The sequence below is a fragment of the Rutidosis leptorrhynchoides genome, chromosome 3 (assembly GCF_046630445.1).
Source record: "Rutidosis leptorrhynchoides isolate AG116_Rl617_1_P2 chromosome 3, CSIRO_AGI_Rlap_v1, whole genome shotgun sequence".
Taxonomy (NCBI): Eukaryota; Viridiplantae; Streptophyta; class Magnoliopsida; order Asterales; family Asteraceae; genus Rutidosis; species Rutidosis leptorrhynchoides.
The window spans coordinates 226,953,994-226,976,253 of record NC_092335.1 but is presented as its reverse complement, the minus strand read 5'-3'; positions in this window follow the sequence as shown (position 1 = coordinate 226,976,253).

Here is a 22,260-nt window from a genome sequence, read left to right as displayed (position 1 = left end):
AGGATAATATGTATTTCTGTTAGAGTTAGATTTTCTGTTTTCGTGTAGTTCTCGAAAATGGAACCAGAATGATCTTTCCCTAGCAGACCCTAAAGAACTAGTCTTCTCCCCCCATTCTGAATTTTTATTTTTTTTAGGTTTTTCGAAATGAAGACTTCCTGTGAATTAAACCATGGTCTAATGCTACACGCTTTGATCACTAAACGTAATAATGACACACTTCCAAGTGAATTGGTATCATTAATAAGATTTAAATTGGATGGAGTAAGAAAAGAATCTAGATGCGAAGATAATAAGTTACAATTTGGTAAAGGAAAATCAAAATCCGCAGCGAAAAGAAGAGCACGACACCTTGAAAAATGTCACAAATGCGGAAAATGGTCACATGAAGGTAAATGTTCAAATAATCAAACCTATTCAAACACCGAATTTGTTACTTTATGCAGAGACGGACCGTTCATATGTTTAGAAGAAAAAACGTTAAATGCTCGAGGTTACGCCTATGTAGCTATGGAAAACCAATTAGTCCGACTATCTTATGAGTGGGCTAGAGCATATCACTAAGAAATATATTTCACAGGTAAGTTTGTACAGTTTTCATTTTCATTTTTATTTTTATTTTTAACCTTTTGATAATAAATGCTAATTTTTCGCTATAAAGTATTAAATTGGTATTCGATAAAATTAGGTCTTGCGACCGAAATTATTGATATCATACAAAAATTTATTACATCACTGCGAAATTTAACGTTTATTCTTAAGGTATAAATATCTTTAATCAATCAACCCAAAATATTTTAAAAATTCGTCATGAGTTAAATTAGTTCATGGAACCGAAATTACTTTACCGAAAAGAGGGGCGTATATTTTTGATAATATTTGATTGATTAAAGTGAGATAAAAGACCAAAAAGATTTTTAATTTTATTTTTACTTTGTTTTTAAATTTAATATATAAATATTAAAATACTATTGTAAACTTTTAAATCAATATATTTAAAATTGTAAATATTTGAAAAATTAATATTTTTAATATAAGTTTGTATGTATAAAAACAAAAATATAATATAAATTTGGTGTGAAATTTTAGATTTTAATAATATGAATTTTAAATTTTATGCATTTTAAATTTAAGTTTGGTGTGATTATAAAAATAAAAATTTACTTTATTTCGTTAAGTTAAAAATATGATTTTTAAAATTCGTCGTGAGTTGAAGACTAGGTCATTGAACCGAAATTGCTTTAACCAAGGGAGGGACGAGAACTTTTATTATCATTATTTTTAATCTTATTGAACTAAAGTATGCCAAAAACATTTAAAAAACCCAAAAATCTTTACTTTTAAAACCGCGCTTTGAATTGACGAAATTTTAAAATTTTGTCGAGGGACGGACTAGGACATCGATCCGAAACGCCCTCATCCTAAAAAGAAACAAAATTTTAAATTAATTTTATATTTTATAAAGTTATAAGGTTTTATAAAAAAAAAAAAAAAACCACCGCGACTCGCGGAGGTTTAAATGGCCCCACCACCGCACTCTCGGAGGTAAAAAAAACCAGAAAAAATATAACTGGTCGAACAGACCAGTTTGTTCATCACCACACCCAATTTTATGCGAAAAAACACACACAAAAATCGCCCAAATTCGCCATTTTTCATCATTTTTCATCAAATCTTTCATAAAATTACAATGAGGAGACTATTATCAAGGAATTACTCAAGGAAATCGGTAAATTTCTACACCTAAACACCATTTAATCCGAATTTAAGTGTTCTTGAACAATTTCATACATAATTCGATTTTGATGCTTTCTAGTGTAATAATGCTTCAACTGTTTGTGTATTATGCTTGTATAACCTAGATTGATGCTATTTAACATGATTAGAAGCTTTGAACTTCAATTTTTGAATAATCTAGGGTTTGTGTTCTTGAGCAAAATTAGGGCTTTTTGATATAAACAGGTTATGGCCGAATTTTGTTGTTAGTTTATGCTAAATTGAGTAGTGTAACATGTTTAGGTTACTAAATGATCCAAACTTTGATCCTAAACATGATTTATGAAGATTAAAGTGGACTTTTTGAACCAAAATTGCATAAACTTGATTTAATTGATATGAATGCCATGAGGAACTTGTTTAATTGTTATAATGATTATTTTTGACATGTTTTAGAAGTTAAATGCGAAGAAACTTTGTATACATTTTTGTAAAAGTATATTTGTAAAAATGTAGAATTGTTAATATTTTGAAAATGTGTATAGAGTTTAATATGAATTAAACATGTCATTGTAATTGTTTATATTTATGATTTTGCTAAAACTAATGCGTATTTGGATGCACAAAAATTGTGTTTGATATATTTTGCAGACTGAAAGGGGTGAATCTTCATCCCAGGCTCGCAATGCTCCTCCGAAAGATGCAAATCAACAGGAAATTAATAACCATTACCGACAAGATATGCCTCACCCAATTGTTTCATATTCAAACATTCATGAGGCAGATTTACATCCGAATTTGAGATTTGATAGATATTGGATAGACTATCCAAAATATCAAAAGAACCTGCACAACCTTGTGTCTAATAATGTTGAGGTACCCAGAGTTATAGATTGGGCACCATTAGAGGTAGTGGAATTGGCCGAGCCAATCAGGGAATTACTTACTCAAAGGTATGGTAATTCTACTTTTAGTGATTGGGTAAGTTTATTCAACATGCGTAGACCTGTGTATAGAGAATGGTGTATAGAGTTATTGTGTACTATTGAAATAAATGATCGGGTGGATACTTTAACCGATTGTAGTTTTATTAGATTTTTATTAGGAGGGGAGATGCGCCATATGTCCTTACTAGACATGGCTCGGGCTTTAGGTATATATACGCCCGAGGAGCTAGCATCTTATGATTGCCAGAGGTTAATAGTTTATGGTAGGAGGGTGGATGAGAATTTTGATACAAATGACGTATGGAGTAGGATGACTAGCCATCGCCGATTCCAGGGGGGATTATACTCTTATCTTGATATTGATAGAGCTGAATTAAGAGTAATCCATAGATTTTTAGCCAATTCGATTACACAACGAGGTAAGAATAAGGAAAAGGTAAATGAACAGGATTTGTTTTATCACATGTGTATTCGAGACCCACATAGCGCTGTAAGTATACCTTTTTGTGTGGGTTATTATTTATTGACTATGGTTAAGGGTATGAGGCGTGGTAGCATAATAGGAGGTGGTATATTTATTACTTTAATTGATGAATATCTCGGTGTGGATAGAAGTCGGGGGGGATTATTAATGGCAGAACCAGAACCCCGCGATAGAATAGATTTGCGTGTTTATCATGGTGCTAAGGTCTTAAAGGAACGAAACAACGCGGCAGCACGTTATGATGGCAGGCATCCACAGGTTGAAAGAGATCAACAGCAAGGTCAACCGGGAGGGGGTAATCCAATGACAGAAATGCAACTTTTTATGGCTCGACACGAGTATGAAATGGCTAGACAAAAAGCATTTCAAGATTGGCAGTATCATTAAAGCCAAATCATAAGTCATTGTACATACGTAGGTAGAGAATACATTCCTACCGTTATACCCGAATTTGCTCCTTGGACTTTAGAGAGCCGACCACCATATCCTACATATGACCTGGCCCAAGCATTTTACAGCATCTATGGATACGCTTGGGACCCATACTGGAACCATCCTCCTCATCCGTAATTTTCTATTTTTGTTTATTTTATTGTAATGTTACTAATTCTTAATTTTCTTATTTCTTATTTCTTATTTTATTATTATAATAGCTTTTATAATTTTCTAACTTTATTAGATTTTAATAATTTTTGAATGTGGTGTGAAAACCCAACTTCAAAAATATGTATATATGTGTTTGTAGTTTATCTCATGTACAAAACAGGGTAAAACAGCGCATTTTCAAAGACTGGCATTAAGTTCAGCAAAAGCTATTAATTTTGACGACAAAACGAAAAACAAATATGATGTACTAACAGACGGAATGAACAAATGATGTGCACCATTTATCATTCAGCAAACAAACACCAATATGTTTGGAAACTTTGGTAAAATTTAATTATTTTTCTACGCTAATCACCCTCAATAATTTAAATTGTTACTGATTTCTTGCAAATGAGGGCATTGCAAGATCTTAAGTGTGGGAAGGGGTTAAATTCTTTCGAATTTTTAAAATTTTTAACTTAAACACTTGGTTACCATTAAAAATACTAGTAACGTAGTAGTTGTATTAGAATCTAGTGCTCTCTGATAATAAAGAACAGCCCTAGTCTTATATACTGACTACCCAATTCTAGTAAAATTTTTCAAAATTTTCAATTAAATGAATTCAAAATCATGTTTATACATATTTATGAACGATAAAACTAGGTGTTAACACCGAAATTATTGTTACCTCGGAAAGGACATAAATTGAGAAACAAACCAAAATGTTAGAATTCATTTAAAATGGAATAGAGGATAGTAAAAAGGAAAATAAAAAGCCAAGTGTGGGAAAAATTACCAAGTTATTTAAAACATATATCACATATTTTTGTACAAATAACTGAAGATACTTTTGTTTTGGACAATTTCTAAAGAGTTTTACCCGATTTACTGTAAGAAAGATGGATCTACACGATGAATCAATTCCATCATAAAAAGGAAGTAAAGTCTTCCGAAAAAGAAACGCGCTTCTTGATTTATGTCATGAAGTTGTCGTCCAGACCAGCTGTAGGTTGACGAAAAATCTAGAAAAGTCATCTCTAAAATTAGCAGGAAATCCACGGACCTCAGCATTAAATAGGGTCGCTAAGTGGTCAGACTTATCCTAACCATGAGAGGATCTGTCTTGTAAAATGGGGAGGACACCGTGCAAATTAGCTGGATAAGACTAATGAATCAGATCCCCAGAAAGGATAATCTCCTTTAAAGATCAAAAATCAGCTTTTAAGACCGATGTTACTCAATCCTAGAGATTGACCTTAAAGATTGAGAATTAAAAACTCATGGAATTCGATGATATCTAAACTCGAGCTTGAACGAGAAAATATTTTGATCAAAATTACAAACCGATTTATTTTCTGAAAACCCATTTTCAATGCGTTCATTACCTTTGAACGTAAAATCCTAGGAATTCACCTGGAATTCATTAGGTCACCTGAACCAAATCGGGTGTCAACCGTAAGAACGGTGGTTGCATATCATGGTCAAAGACAGGACCTTGTGCCAGGCCGAAAAATTATAAGGATGAGCTTTACTATTTCTCCTACAAAGGATAGTAATTGCATCCGACACGTTATAAGAGCATAATTAAAAGCATGTCAGGGGACATTGCCTTAACAGTTGCTTGTTCAATGCTTTCCTTTACAACCGAACGGTAGTTTATCGAAAGGTAATATACGGAGCAAGTATACTGGACGTGTTGCTTTCCCAATACAAGGTTAGCAAGTGGGTGACAAAAAACCGCAAGTTTTGAGCTAAAATTTTCAAATCTGAAACCCACCAAACCCACAAAAAGAATTTGCAAACACCGGTGAAGGGTTATTCTGGAAAACTTATCTAGAGTAAAAGCTAGATTCAATTTTCAAAAGATCAAATGTTTTCATAAAGATCCAATTTCCTTAATGGATCTAAATTTTTATAGTCATGTGAGGCTGTAAACCACAACGTTACTACCATTGTTAATACCGACGTAAAAAAATCACTGCTGTACAAAGTGTGTAGAATAAAAAAGTGATTCTAGTATATTTCAAGACTATATTGCTTGAGGACAAGCAACGCTCAAGTGTGAGAATATTTGATAATGCTAAAAACGAACATATATTTCATAGCATTATTCCTCAAGAAAGACAAGCTTTTAGTTGCAGTTGTCCTATTTACAAGTAATATTTGTTTAAATAATAAAAGGTGAAGACAAAAGACAGATTTGACGAATTGAAGACTCAAACGACCAAAAAGCTCAAAAATACAAAATACAATCAAAGTGGTTCAATTTATTGGTAAGAAACGTCTAAAAATGACAAGAGTACAAGTTGCGGAACGCAAAGAACAAGATATTAAATTATACAAAAGGACGTTCAAAAATCCGGAACCGGGACCTGAGCCAACTATCAACGCCCAACGCAACGGACTAAAAATTATGAGTCAACTATGCACAAGAATATAATATAATATTTAAATAATTATATAAATTATTTATATATTATATATATTTATTAAATTACGTCGACAAAGCTAGGATCCAAAATATTGTGAGCTGGATTTCGGACCTCCGCACTCGCGGAGCTGTGAAGGCTTAAACCTCCACGATCGCGGAGCACACCAGGATCAAAATTTTCTATAAAAGGCACGAGCTTGCTGCCGAGTTCAACACACCAAAAATCAATCTCTTTCTCTGATATATATAATATATATATATATATATATATATATATATATATATATATATATATATATATATATATATATATATAATATAAAGTAGTTTAGTTTTATATTAGATTAGTTTAGTTAATGTAATGGTTAATTACAGGTTTTGAAGTCGAAGTTCTGTCCGTGTAACACTACGCGATAAATAATCAATGTAAGTTATGTTCTCCTTTTTAAATTAATGTCTCGTAGCTAAATTATTATTATGCTTATTTAAAACGAAGTAATCATGATGTTGGGCTAAATACTAAAATTGGGTAATTGGGCTTTGTACCATAATTGGGGTTTGGACAAAAGAACGACACTTGTGGAAATTAGACTATGAGCTATTAATGGGCTTTATATTTGTTTAACTAAATGATAGTTTGTTAATTTTAATATAAAGATTTACAATTGGACATACCTATAAATAACCATATACACTCAATCGGACACGATGGGCGGGATATTTATATGTACGAATAATCATTCATTTAACCGGACACGGGAATGGATTAATAGTCTATGGACTTATTAAAATAGGGGTAAAATTATGTACAAGGACACTTGGCATAATTGATAACAAAGTATTAAAACCGTGGGTTACATGCAGTCGATATCCTGGTGTAATTATTAAACAAAGTATTAAGACCTTGTTATAGTTTAAGTCCCCAATTAGTTGGAATATTTGACTTCGGATATAAGGATAATTTAACGAGGACACTCGCACTTTATATTTATGACTGATGGACTGTTATGGACAAAAACCAGACGGGCATATTAAATAATCCAGGACAAAGGACAATTAACCCATGGGAATAAACTAAAATCAACACGTCAAACATCATGATTATGGAAGTTTAAATAAGCATAATTCCTTTATTTTCATATTTAATTGCACTTCAAATTATTGCACTTTTATTTATTGTCATTGTATTTAATTGCACTTTTAATTATCGCACTTTTTAATTATCGCAATTTTATTTCATCGCACTTTTATTTATTGCAATTTCATTATCATTATTTACTTTACGCTTTAAATTAAGTTGTATTTATTTTTAATATTTTACATTAGATTTTAACTGCGACTAAAAGTTTTAAAATCGACAAACCGGTCATTAAACGGTAAAAACCCCCTTTTATAATAATAATACTACTTATATATATTTTTGTATTTTTACAAATATAGTTTTTAAATATATAGCGTTAATCTTTGTTTAAAGATTTCCCTGTGGAACGAACCGGACTTACAAAAAACTACACTACTGTACGATTAGGTACACTGCCTATAAGTGTTGTAGCAAGGTTTAGGTATATCCATTCTATAAATAAATAAATATCTTGTGTAAAATTGTATCATATTTAATAGTATTTCCTAGTAAAATATAAGCTATTTCATATACGCCTCGCATAACATCACAAAGGCATAAATTTTCCCCTTAGCTCGGTAACATTTAGTCATTGGTCTTTGAACCAGTGAACGCGAATCTTAGATATGGATCCATAGGGTTTGACATCCCCACTCGGGCTAGTAGCGCTAGCATTTAACGGGTGTTTAATACTTCGTAAATATACGCACTCGCCAAGTGTACTTTCAGGGGGTTATAAACGTTAATTTAGTTACCAAGTGCCCACGGTTAAACATATACTTTACATACTGTTTTGAAACGCTCTTTGTAGCACTGAAATCTTGTGGCCTACCTTACATTACTGTTATACTTAAACTATAACTCACCAACCTTTGGGTTGACATTTTTAAGCATGTTTTTCTCAGGTTCTTAAGGTTTGCTTGCTTCTGCTGTACTAGTCATGCTTTGTAGACACCCGCTGCGCTTGTTAGAGTTGTCATCGCATGAAACGTTTTATTTACATTTAAACTATGTTACCTTTTGAAACAATGATTTGTAACGATCATTGGGTCACGTACTATTACTAATTGCTTCTGTTCATTGAAGCATACTTTGGTTGTAAGATATTTGATGTTGGTTAAGACATCACCTTTATTCATGAATGCAAACTTCTTTTGAAACCGCATATAGTATTTGACCTTGTAATGATCCTCTTGTTGATGATTCATACACGATGATTTTGTACGGGGCATCACATTTGGTATCAGAGCATTGGTTGTAGGGAATTAGGTTGCATTAGTGAGTCTGGACCGACCCGAGTAGGATTCACTAATAGGACTAATCTACAACTTGCTAGTTTACTTGTTTCTGTGGAACTTGCTGCATGCTGCTGCTTACTTTTACTGCTATATGTCGTATGCTACTACATGATTTCACTATTGCATGCTATTATCTGCTTTTGATTGTATGATACTTGTCGTTATTACCATGCTACTTACTGTTACACATGATCTAGACTGTCGTAGTTACTTTGCCTAATACGTGCTTGCTTTATGACTTACTGACATGGAAAAAGTTATTTTTCCTTGTTCAGATGTCGGATATTCCACCTGTCATCATTTTGGACAGCGACACAGACTCATCAGCCACCTCACCTGTCATTGTTGCCGATTCTCAGATCCCGTCGTCGACACCCTCCAGTGACTCAGGTGCTTCGTCCTCCGGAGCTAGTAACCATGCACCCGGTCCAGTGATTACCTCAGACGGAGCCGAGGACCTACAGGAGATTCCAGCTCCACTTGTCCCAGGACTCTCGGAGCCACATCACCATTCCGTTGGTGCTGTGATTCCCGCGGATCTTGGGGAAGGTCCGGTCCGTAATGAGCATAACCATTGGTGCCGACGCCTTCTTGATGGACGTCTCGTGCCGATCGGACCCGCTAGATACCGACAGATGATGGCCGCCCGAGGAGAACCACCCATGCAGCCACCCCCAGCCGATCTAGACGACCCATCATCCGCCGATTCTTCATCCGACGACTCATCCTCTGACGACTCTAGTGACGAGGATTCAGATGAGGACCCCTGATGATGCACCTGTACAGCCACCCTCCACCCCGCCGAAGAAGCGGTACCGTTTCGATGGTACCGTCATGGTCGGCATCGTAGGGTTACCGCCCGTAAGCGTCTTGTGCCGTGCCCTGCTGATCCTTTTGTGCGTAAGCCTTACCGCTTTGCACCCTCTACTTCTGGAGCCAGACCGTCTGCACCACCAGCTCCACCAGCACCACCCGTACCGACTACACCGCCTACCCCACCATCTCCCTCTGTTGAGGACCAGATGTCCCACGTATTGGACATCCTACACCCACCATCACCGTAGGGCTTTTGTAGTAGATTTCATTATGTAATCTAGTTGTAGTTTCATGTTTCACTTATGTATTGTACGAACCTATGCGAATGTATGCAACTTATTATTACTAATGAATGGAACTTTGCGTTATTTAATTCTTGCACAGTGTTCTATTTACGTTACTGTTTGATGACTTTGTGGTATCTGAATCTATTTGCGTTACTTAATTAGCATGTGTTGTGTTGATTCCATGCTGGTTACCATATACTGTATTATTACTATTTGAATGATGGATTTTGACTTGAGTCAAAATGTTTGTTTAGAACATTATGGCCAACGGAAGATCAACACCTACCGCAGCCCAAATCGAGGAAATGATCAATGAACGAGTCACCGCAGCTTTAGCGGAAATGAACCCCCAAGCTCCACCGCCGGTTATCCAGCCCATTCGTAATGGATGCACATACAAAGAGTTTCAAAGCTGCAAGCCCCACAACTTTAGTGGAACTGAGGGGCCAGTTGGTCTCACTAGATGGTTCGAGAAATTAGAATATGTATTTCGAGTTAGTAACTGCTCAGAGGAGAACAAAACCAAGTATGCTTCATGTACACTATCTGACGGCGCACTAACTTGGTGGAACACATTGGCTCAAGCATAGGGTATTGATGAGGTGTTTACTACCCCATGGGAGGAATTCAAAGGGGCCCTGATTGAAGAATATTGCCCTAGGACAGAGATCCAGAAAATGGAGATTGAGTTTATGCACTTGAAGGTTGTGGGAAACGACCTCGATGGTTACAACCGTAGGTATCTAGAATTAGCCCTGACGTGTCCTACCATGGTTACCCCGGAGTTTAAGCGTATGGAAAGGTACTTGTGGGGACTTCCTAAGTCCATTAAGGGAAATGTCACCTCATCTAAGCCACCCAATGTCCCGGAAGTAATGCGCATGGCGCACACCTTAATGAACCAAATCATTATCGATGAACCAGAAAAGGCAAAATTCGAAGCGGGTAGTAGTGATAAGCGTAAGTGGGATAACAACAAGGGGAGAGCCTATGATCAAACCCTCGCCAAGAGGCACAACGATGGAAGGAACCCCAATCTGAACACCAACTCGAACCCCAACTACAAGGGTACCCTTCCGCAATGCAAGAGGTGTTACAAGCACCATACCGGGTATTGTAACGTTGTTTGTGAAAAGTGCAAAAAGACCGGGCATATTGACAGAGACTGCAAGATCACCACCATGACTGGGAAGCCGAACCCCAATGGACCAAGAAAGTGTTTTGAATGCGGACAGATGGGCCACTTCAGAAATGAGTGTCCCAACAAGCGAAAGGATGACAGACCACCGTGTGGACGAGCTTTTAATGTAAATGCAAGGGATGCTCGTGAGAACCCCGACTTGGTCACATGTATATTCACTATCAACAATTTATTAGCTTCTGTCCTATTTGATACTGGTGCTGATAGAAGTTATGTATGTAGACACTTTTGTGATAAGATAAATTGATCGTTAGTTCCTTTAAAGGAGAGTATGCTTGTAGAGGTAGCCAATGGAAAACTTGAGAAAGTTGACCAAATTAGCCGAGGAGCTATTATCAACATAGCTGGTGTGGATTTCGAGATTGACTTGATACCCATTAAGTTAGGAAGCTTTGATGTTATTGTCAGTATGGACTGGTTGACCAAGATAAAGGCTGACATTATCTGTGGAGATAAAGCTCTTCGTATACCACACGGAGACGGTGAGCCACTGATCATTTACGGAGAGAGATGTACCTAGAAGCTGAACCTCATTAGTTGTGTGAAAGCGCAAAAGATCATGAAGAAAGGACGTCTTGCTGTGCTAGCACATGTGAAAACATTAGAAACGAGGTGAAGAGTGTGAACGATGTTCGAATTGTGAACGAGTTTTCCGATGTCTTTCCGGAAGAATTGCCTGGATTACCGCCACCGAGAGCAGTAGAGTTTCAGCTCGATTTAGTGCCAGGAGCTGCACCTGTAGCTTGCGCACCCTATCGACTCGCACCTTCCGAGATGCAAGAGTTGCAGAGCCAACTACAAGAACTGTTAGACCGTGGATTTATTCAACCAAGTTTCTCGCCTTGGGGTGCACCTGTTTTGTTTGTGAAGAAGAAGGACGGATCATTTCGCATGTGTATCGACTACCGTGAACTCAACAAATTGATGATTAAGAATCGGTATCCTCTTCCCCGAATTGACGATCTTTTTGATCAACTACAAGGATCGAGCGTTTACTCTAAGATTGATTTGCGATCCGGTTATCACCAGTTGAGGGTGAAAGAGAGCGATGTGATGAAGACTGCGTTCAGAACCCGTTATGGTCATTATGAGTTTCTCGTGATGCCATTCGGTTTAACCAACGCACCTGCCATGTTTATGGATCTCATGAATCGTGTCTGCAAGCCATACCTGGATAAGTTCGTTATCGTCTTCATAGATGATATCCTCATCTACTCTAAAAGCGAAGAAGAACATGAACAACATCTTCGACTAGTGCTTGAACTCTTGAAACAAGAGCAACTTTATGCAAAATACTCCAAGTGTGAGTTTTGGTTGAAGGAAGTCCAATTTCTGGGTCATGTTGTGAGCGACCAGGGTATCAAGGTTGATCTCGCCAAGATTGAAGCTATCAGCAAGTGGGAAACCCCCACTACTCCAACTCACATTCGCCAATTTTTAGGCCTCGCCGGTTACTACCGAAGGTTTATTGAAGGTTTCTCTCTAATTGCGCGTCCTTTGACCGCGCTGACTCACAAAGGAAAGAAGTTCATTTGGGAACTCGAACAGGAATCTACATTTCAAACCTTGAAGAAGAAGTTAACCACCGCACCTATCTTATCACTTCCTGAAGGCAGTGACGATTTCGTCGTTTATTGCGATGCTTCAAAAAGTGGTTTTGGTTGTGTACTGATGCAACGAATGAAGGTTATCACTTACGCCTCCCGTCAACTGAAGATTCACGAACGAAATTACACTACTCACGATCTCGAGCTTGAAGCCGTTGTTTTTGCGCTCAAATTGTGGAGACACTATCTTTATAGAACTAAGAGCACTATTTTCACCGATCATAAAAGCCTCCAACACATCTTCGATCAGAAGCAACTGAATATGAGACAGCGTCGATGGATCGAGATGCTGAACGACTATAATTGTGAACTTCGTTATCAACCTGGCAAGGCCAATGTTGTAGCTGACGCTTTAAGCCGAAAGGAGAGGATGACACCTCTTCGTGTTCGGGCTCTGAACATCACCATTCATTCGAATCTCAACAGCCAGATTCGAGTAGCCCAAGACGAGGCTCTCAAAGAGGAGAATAAATCTCATGAACATTTAAACATTCTTGTCTCTCGATTCGAGGTTAGGGAGACTGGACTCCGATGTTATGCCGGAAGAATTTGGGTACCTCGTTATGGGGTCCTACGGAACCTTATACTAGATGAAGCCCATAATTCGAGATATTCGATTCACCCAGGAGCCGGAAAAATGTACCACGATCTTAAGGAACAGTACTGGTGGCTGAATCTTAAGAAGGATGTTGCAACTTATGTTGGAAAATGTTTGACTTGCTCGAAAGTAAAGGCCGAGCATCAGAGGCCCTCTGGATTACTTCAACAACCAGAAATCCCACAATGGAAGTGGGAAAGGATAACGATGGACTTCATTACTAAGCTACCAAAGACGGTGGGCAGATACGATACCATCTGGGTTATCGTTGACCGTCTCACTAAATCTGCACACTTCTTAGCCATGAAGGAGACGGATACGATGGAGAGACTTGCTCAACTATACATTAAGGAGGTTGTATCTCGTCATGGTGTACCTTTATCGATCATCTCAGATCGCAATCCCTGTTTTGCTTCCAGATTTTGGCATTCTTTGCAAGAAGCCTTGGGAATTCGTCTCGAATGAGTACTGCTTATCACCACAGACCGATGGTCAGAGCGAACGCACAATTTAGACTTTGGAGGACATGTTGCGTGCATGTGTCATTGATTTCGGAAAGGCTTGGGAAAGGCATTTGCCGCTAGCCGAATTCTCTTACAACAACAGTTATCACTCGAGCATTAATGCCGCACCTTTTGAAGCGTTGTATGGCCGCAAGTGCCGATCTCCTATTTGTTGGGCCAAAGTAGGCGAAACGCAAATCACCGAACCCGAAATAGTCCATGAAACCATTGAGAAGGTTGTCCAGATTCAAGCGAGATTTAAGACGGCCCGTGACCGCCAAAAGAGTTATGTCGACCTTAAATGTAAAGACTTTGAATTCAACGTGGGTGACTGTGTAATGTTGAAGGTCGCACCTTGGAAAGGTGTGATCCGTTTTGGAAAACGTGGGAAGCTCAACCGGCGATACATTTGTCCTTTTGAAATCTTGGAGCGTGTTGGACCCGTTGCTTACCGTTTGGATCTTCCAACTCAATTGAGCTCCGTACATCCTACCTTTCATGTATCGAATTTGAAGAAGTGTCTTGCTGAACCGAAACATGTCGTACCTTTGGAGGAACTTACAATTGATGACAAACTCCACTTCGTGGAGGAACCTGTTGAAATTATAGACCGTGAGGTCAAAATTTTGAAACACAACAAGATTTTGATCGTCTGAGTACGATGGAATGCCAAACGAGGACCTGAGTTTACCTGGGAACGAGAGGATCAAATGATGCAAAAGTATCCTCACCTTTTCCCGACTCCTCCATATATCTCAGCTTAAAATTTCGGGACGAAATTTTCTTTAACAGGTGGGTAATGTAACGACCCTGGATTTTTCCAACGTTTAATTAATAATATTTATTATTAATACTTGTGATTTAATAAATGTATTTTTATGCATTTACTTGTTACCGTACATGACTTTGCATGGCCCGAATCGTCTTTGTGACACACGTACTTTTCACGAATAATATTTTGGAATATTATTTACATTCATGATTAATTAATATTGATCATTTTTAATTAACTAAGGTTACTAGTTAATTACTTGGGCTTATTTATTTAATTAATTGTTACATGCTAAAGACTTAGGCTTTTATTAATGGATACATGTTAATGGACTTGGAAGCCCACCCTACTTCTCTTGATGGACTATTAGGAGCCCAACATTATGTTAATGACTTATTAATACATAAGCAAGATTAATTAAGTGAAAGGAATCTAGTTACTTACACATTTACACCTTGTTCCAACACCATTTAGCTTTATTTCTTCTTCAAGCTCTCACCACCTCCCCATGTTGGAAAGTAGATTTAAACCTTGCCCCTTTGAGCCTTATGAAACCGTCAACTTTAATGGGTGTATGGGGAGTTCAAATTTTTTATTTTTAAGTTACTTATTCACTCATACTTCCTCACTTTTACACACACAAACTTACTTGCATTCTTTTTCTCTCCATTTTCTCTCAATATTGTAAGTAACAAGACTTTGTTTCTTTCTTTTTTCTCCACCAAAACCAAAAATATATACATATACATCATCATCATTTGTTGTTTTGTTACTTGTTCTTGTTGTTGATTAATTACTTGTTCTTTTGTTATTGTTATTTACTTACTAGTTATTAAGAATCAAACTCTCTAGTTTGTTCTTCATTTTATCTTGTTCATACAAGAATATACAAGGACCTAAGCTTTCTAGTTTATGGTACTACACTTAATGTTTTAAAGATTTAAAGTTCATAATTTGTAAAAACCATACTTGAATCCATGTTTGTAAAATTAAGGTTTACTTTCTTAAAGATCAAAGCCTTGGCTTGAATCTTTAAAGTATGAACAACCATGAACTTGTTACTTTTAGATTTAATTTATTTCTTCATTTTATGTACTTTAAAGTTGAAATGTTGTTAATTTGGTCAAGTATTACTAGTTAATATTGATCTCATTTTTCTTGAACCAAAGTTAACTTTGTAAGTTCAAGAACATGGAAGTATAACTTTCTATTTATAACTTCATATACTTATGTTGGATCTAAGTTTCTATAGCTTATGGTCATCTAATTTTGTTGCAAATAAGAGCTTACAAGCTTACATACATTTTTCAAGTTGAAAATCTAAGTTTCATAACTTATGGTTTCATTAAAGTGTAGATCCAAGTTTAGTAACTTAGGATCTAACTTAAGAACTTTAGATCTAGAATTTTGGGTCTAGGATCTTCAAGATCTAACTAAGAACTATGTTCTACAACTTAAGATCTTGATTAGTTAGTTTACTTTCAAGTTTGTAGCTTAATATTACTTTTAGAGTTCATGTATGTGTCGGATCTAAGATTTTGATGTAACTTTGGTTCATCAAACTACATGCAACACTTAAATGAGTTGTGCTACATGTCTTAGACTTACACAAGTGTTATGATGGTCAAACCATGGTTAAAATGATGCAAACACATCAACGATTTGTACACTTGAAGCTATATGCATCAAAGATGAGAACCGTGATGAGCATCAAGCACCAAGAACCCACCCGAACACCTTTAGCTACTGTTTCTGGAACTGATCAGACTACCTGGCTACTGTAAAGATGATTTTCAGTTACCTCTTTTCGAGTAGATAATTTTTCACTTAAGACTCGTCTTAATCCGAGTTACGATTTAGGATCTATGGCCCTCCGAATGTCACTATGTCCTTTTAACGTTGTGCTAAAAAATTCTGACCTACTCGCACTTAAACCATCGCCACGGTCAAATAAAGAAGAGTTTGGTTCTAGAAATTTTACAGAAACTAAAGGACTCATATACGGAGCCATGGCCACTGGTCCCACCTCAATTCAGTTTGTATAGAGGCCGTGGGGACTGATCGAAGTCAGCCTTTGTTTTAAACCCTAGTCTTGACTTAAAACTTACTTTATACTTTTTGTTAAATGATGAATGATGATGATACTTAAGACCTAATTTACATATATTTAAACCTTTGGGAATGATTTATTGACTTAGTACCTTTTGACTTAGGTTGAGGACTTTCGGACCAACCACTTTGCTTACTTTACCGCGTACCAACTTTACTACTACTTTACACTGTGAGTTATAGCATCCCTTTTTACTTTAACTATTTTGGGAACTGAGAATACATGCGCATTTTACGTTTTACATACTAGGCACGAGTACTTAAACTTTATATATGTGTGGGATATACAACGGCATAAACTTTCCCCTTAGCTCGGTAACGTTTAGTCATTGGTCTTTGAACCGGTGAACGCGAATCTTAGATATGGATCCATAGGGTTTGATATCCCCACTTGGGCTAGTAGCGATAGCATTTAACGGGTGTTTAATACTTCGTAAACATACGCACTCGCCAAGTGTACTTTCAGGGGGTTATAAACGTTAAGTTAGTTACCAAGTGCCCACGGTTAAACATATACTTTACATACTGTTTTGAAACGCTCTTTGTAGCGCTGAAATCTCGTGGCCTACCTTACATTACTGTTATACTTAAACTATAGCTCACCAACCTTTGTGTTGACGTTTTTAAGCATGTTTTTCTCAGGCGCTTAAGGTTTGCTTGCTTCCGCTGTACTAGTCATGCTTTGTAGACACCCGCTGCGCTTGTTAGAGTTGTCACCGCATGAAACATTTTATTTGCATTCAAACTATGTAACCTTTTGAAATAATGATTTGTAACGACCATTGGGTCACGTACTATTACTAATTGCTTCTGTTCATTGAAGCATACTTTGGTTGTAAGATATTTGATGTTGGTTAAGACATCACCATTATTCATGAATGCAAACTTCTTTTGAAACCGCATAAAGTATTTGACCTTGTAATGATCCTGTTGTTGATGATTCATACACGATGGTTTTGTACGGGGCATCACATGTACACTTGAAGCTTACAAGCATCAAGGATGAGGACCGTGATGAGCATCATGCACCAAGAATCTCACCAGAGCACTTGTTTACTGTTTATTGGGGTCTTATCAGACTCCTGAGCTTCTGTAAAACTGATTTTCAGATATTTCGTTTCGAGTAGATGAGTTTCCATTTAGGCCTCGACTTAATCCGATATACGGTTTAGGATTTATAGCCTTCCGAAAGTCACTACGCCTTTGTAACGTTGTGCTGAAATTTCTGACCTACTCGCACTTAAACCGTTGCCACGGTCAAACGAAGATGAGTTAGGTTCTGAAAATTGGCCAGTGGTTAGAGGACTCACATACGGAGCCATGGCCACTGACTACGTATCTTTTTGATTTGTATAGAGGTCATAATAGCTGTCCGAAGTCAGCCTTTTGTTTCGATCTCTATTCTTGTTAAACTTACCTTAGTGTTGATGAATGATGATGATAATGATGATGTTGATGATGACACTTAAACTTAATTTATTCACTTTTACACTTATTGGGACAACATACTGACCTAGTGACCTTTGACTTAGCTTGACGACCTTTCGGACCGACTTACTACCTGCATACATTTCATATCGACTTTTACTCCTTATTCACTGTGAGTTATAGCTTCCCTTTTTACTTATACTATTTTTGGGACTGAGAATACATGCACTTTTTATGTTTTACATACTAGACACGATTACTTAAACTTTACATATGTGTGAGTTATATAACGGCATAAACTTTTCCCTTAGCACGGTAACGTTTAATCATTGATTTTTGAACCGGTGAACGCGAATATTAGATATGGATCCATAGGGTTTGACCCCCACTCGTGCTAGTCACGCTAGCATTTAATGGGTGTTTGATACTTCGAGGACATACGCACTCGCCAAGTGTACTTTTAGGGGTTATTATTATTACGTTAAGTTAGTTACCGGGTGCCCGCGCATATACTTTATCATACTTATTCGAATTACTGATTTAAACTGCTTGTTGAAGTACTGAAATCTCGTGGTCTACATTACTGATTACAAATAAACTATAGCTCACCAACATTCGTGTTGACTTTTTAAGCATGTATTTCTCAGGTGCTTAGACATTGTTTCTTCCGCTGTTAGACTTGCTGTCTTGGTGTTATAGACTTGCTGTTACGGACCTGCTGTGTTAGATTTCTGCTGCATTACTTAGAGATGTCTCAATCATAGAATTTTTCTTTTGCATTCGTAACTTACGTTATTTTTCAAACAATGGCTTTGTAACGACCTTTGGGTCACATACTTATGTTAACGCTTCTATTCATAAGAAGCACGTTATCTTTTGTAAAAAGCTATCTTTTTATGAATGCAAAACTGGTTTTAAAACAGCATATAGTGTTTGACCTTGTAATGATCCTGTTGTTGATGAACCGTACACGATGGTTTTGTATGGGGCGTCGCATTTGGTATCAGAGCATTGGTTGTAGGGAATTAGGTTGCATTAGTGAGTCTAGACCGGACCGAGTAGGATTCACTAATAGGACTAATCTACAACTTGCTCGTTTACTTGTTTCTACGGAACTGCTGCATGCTACTGCTTACTTTTGCTGCTACAAGAACTGCTGCATGCTACTGCTTACTTTTACTACTATATGATCTTGCTATATGCTATTGCTTATTCTCGCTACTGCATGCTACTACCTACTTTTGATTGCATGTTACTTCTGTTTGATACTATTAATATTGCCATGCTATGTACTTCTGTAGATGACCTAGGCTGCTGTAGTTACTATGCCTGATTACGTGCTTGCTGCCCGTCTGCTTTTCGCTTTACCGACTTGGAGAACTTATCCTTCCCAGTTCAGATGTTTTTCTGAACTACTTTCCCACTCGTCTAACCCTAAGAACTAGTAATGTAATCCACCTGTTACTACTGTTCCACCATTCCAGAGATCGAAACATTACTTCAAGCAATCTAGAAGGAGTACCCCTCGGATTACACGCCCACTAAAGTTGATCCTCGGAGGAGGAGATATGTAAGGACTTGTCGAAGTAACCGCACCCCGAGCTCACCCTAATTAGCCACATACAACGTATGAACATTAGAAGGATGTTCTGTTTCCGCAAGTTGACATGTATCCTATACTCTTTCATGACCGTCACTTATCTCTTTCATTCTACACCACTACTCGACAATCTAACGACACTTCTGGACTTAGCTCCTTAACACTCTTAGGCATTGGAGAAGTCGGGAGGACATCTCCTTTCACAAGGTTATAGTGTCTTCCACTGATTCTCAGCCATACCCAAAGATTTGGGAACCGCCTCAAAACATATCGTATTACAACTTGCTACATGTACAACTCGACGCGAGACCCAGCTTGAATTCCTAGAAAGGAACCTAACGAAATTACCTGAACCCGGACAATTTGAAGAAAATTCTGGGACATTTAGGCAATGATGCATGATCTACGGAACCTACGCACCCACACCGAGAAACCGTGAGATTGATTATGGAGATTTTGTTTTGAGATAGCATAGATAAAGCGTTGTTAGATGAAATTGAGTAGAACATGAAGTGATCATCTTCCATTGACCGTATGTGGTGATATTGGAATGAACGTACGATTTAGTACAATATAATGATGCCAGGCCAGCGTGATTATATTGAAGTAAATCATGCAGAAGTCCCAATGTTACTATATAAGAAATATGAAGTGATTCAGAGAAAATTTTGGTAGGAACGACTTGAGTATACGCATTATGGTCTATTAGAGGTAGGGAAAGAATAACCGTGTAGCCCAGATACTGTACAAGAAGGGCCTTGATTGCAGAATTGATAACCCAAAAATCTGTTAATTTTATAGACACCCTGGACACTTAAGGAAAAAGTTCTCAAATAGGAAAAATGTTGGACTTACTTGCGGTAGAGCAATCATTATCTCAGCTATGGAGACCCGCATGGATCCTAATTTTAGTTAGGGTACATTTTGTCACAACATTTTATTATCTCGGAGTTGTTTAGTACTAGAGCGATAAAAACATTATATCTAAGGACCTTAGTGTTATGACTAATAAGCCGTTAATAACCATGAGAGTTAAGTATTCTCTAGGACAAGCTAATGGTAAGCTGGCAGAGATATAGGAATGATTTAAGGTAGTACCTTAAAATTAACAGGTGGGTCATTTGGAGATGATCGCATGCCAACAAAACTTGGAAATTTTAATGAAGTAGTTAGAAAGGATTAGTTACCTATGCACAAACAAATGTTATTTGAGAAGGTTGATAGAATTTTTCGCGATAGTATAATAAGATTTGGTTGGAATGAACCTTAAGATTAACCTAATACTCATCAAGTGAGGAAGCTTGATATAAAAGTTGGAATGGACTTTAGGATTAACCTAATACTCATCAAGTTAGGAAGCTTTGATGAAATAGTTAGAACGGACTGGCTTTCAAGGATGAAAGCAAAAGTTATTTATAGTGAGAAGGTCATTCGTATACCTCGCAAGAATGGTGAGCTGTTAATAGTTTACGGGGAGAGAAGTAGCCCGAAGTTGAACCCTATTAGTTGCATGACAACAACCCGAAATCCCACAATGAAAATGGGAAGGAATAACAATGGATTTCATCACGAAGCTACCAAAAACGGTAGGCGGCTAGGACACTATCTGGGTAATTGTTGACCATCTCACCAAATTTGCCTAGCCATGAAAGGAACCTATACAATAGACCAACCTGCACAACGATACATAGAGGAAATTGTATCCCGTCACTTCAGCGATTCGAATTCTATATTAAGGACTATCCAAGAATCTCATTTGATACTCATTCTTACGTGTCTCTGAATCCTAACTTATTCCGAGAGAATACTTAATCGATGATAATTACACCATCATTCTTCTTACTTCCATATTAGTCATACCAGTTCAAAATATTCCAAAATCAATGGGTGGTTAATTCTCATCCTCATACTCTCCCTTTCGTATCTCACATATAAGCAGCAACTTTACAATTAAGCATTTTTGGTCGAAAGACTTATGCCCTACCAATAGTCATCAACCACATTTAAACTCAATGATTTTTAGTACCTCAAAGATCACCCGAAATTTTCAAAATCTTTTGCTCAATCCTCATCAATCTTTTTCCAACTTGTAACCTCCGAAATATGAAAATTTTGTTTGCCAAAATTTTTCACACACTATTTTACGGTACGATCCTCTCAAGGTTTTATAAATGTAAATTTATTTTATTTACCATTCGTGCAAATTTTTGAAATCGTATATGTTATATAAAATAAAGTAAATGATTACTTATTTTTGACAAATAAATATGAAATTTTACTTTCACTTTTACAAATCAAATCTTCTATTAAAAAGATATCTTACTTTGAATGGTACGTGTTATACATAACCCCAGTTTACTAAGAACTTCATTTCTTTTCTTACGTTGTCACCTTAAACGATTTCTATAAAAAAATTTCATTGCTTATTATAAAAAATTTTTCGTTGCTTATTCGTATCCAAGTCATCATGAAGAATGACAACCGTCAAAATTGAGAAATTCATGTGTGTGTGTATGTGACGAAGGCACTTACTACCACGTCATGCAGAGCCTTCGGGCATCCACTAACACTTAAACCATTCAAAGCTATTACGTTACCCCAAGGATCTTATTTGCCACGCCTGTTGGAACGATGCTCTTTCTTACATAACTCGAGGTCCTGACTTATTCCAGGAGATTCTCATCTAGCGATATTAACACCATCAGTATTCCAACTTTAGTATTAGTCATAACCTATTTGGCATTTTGCAAAGTCA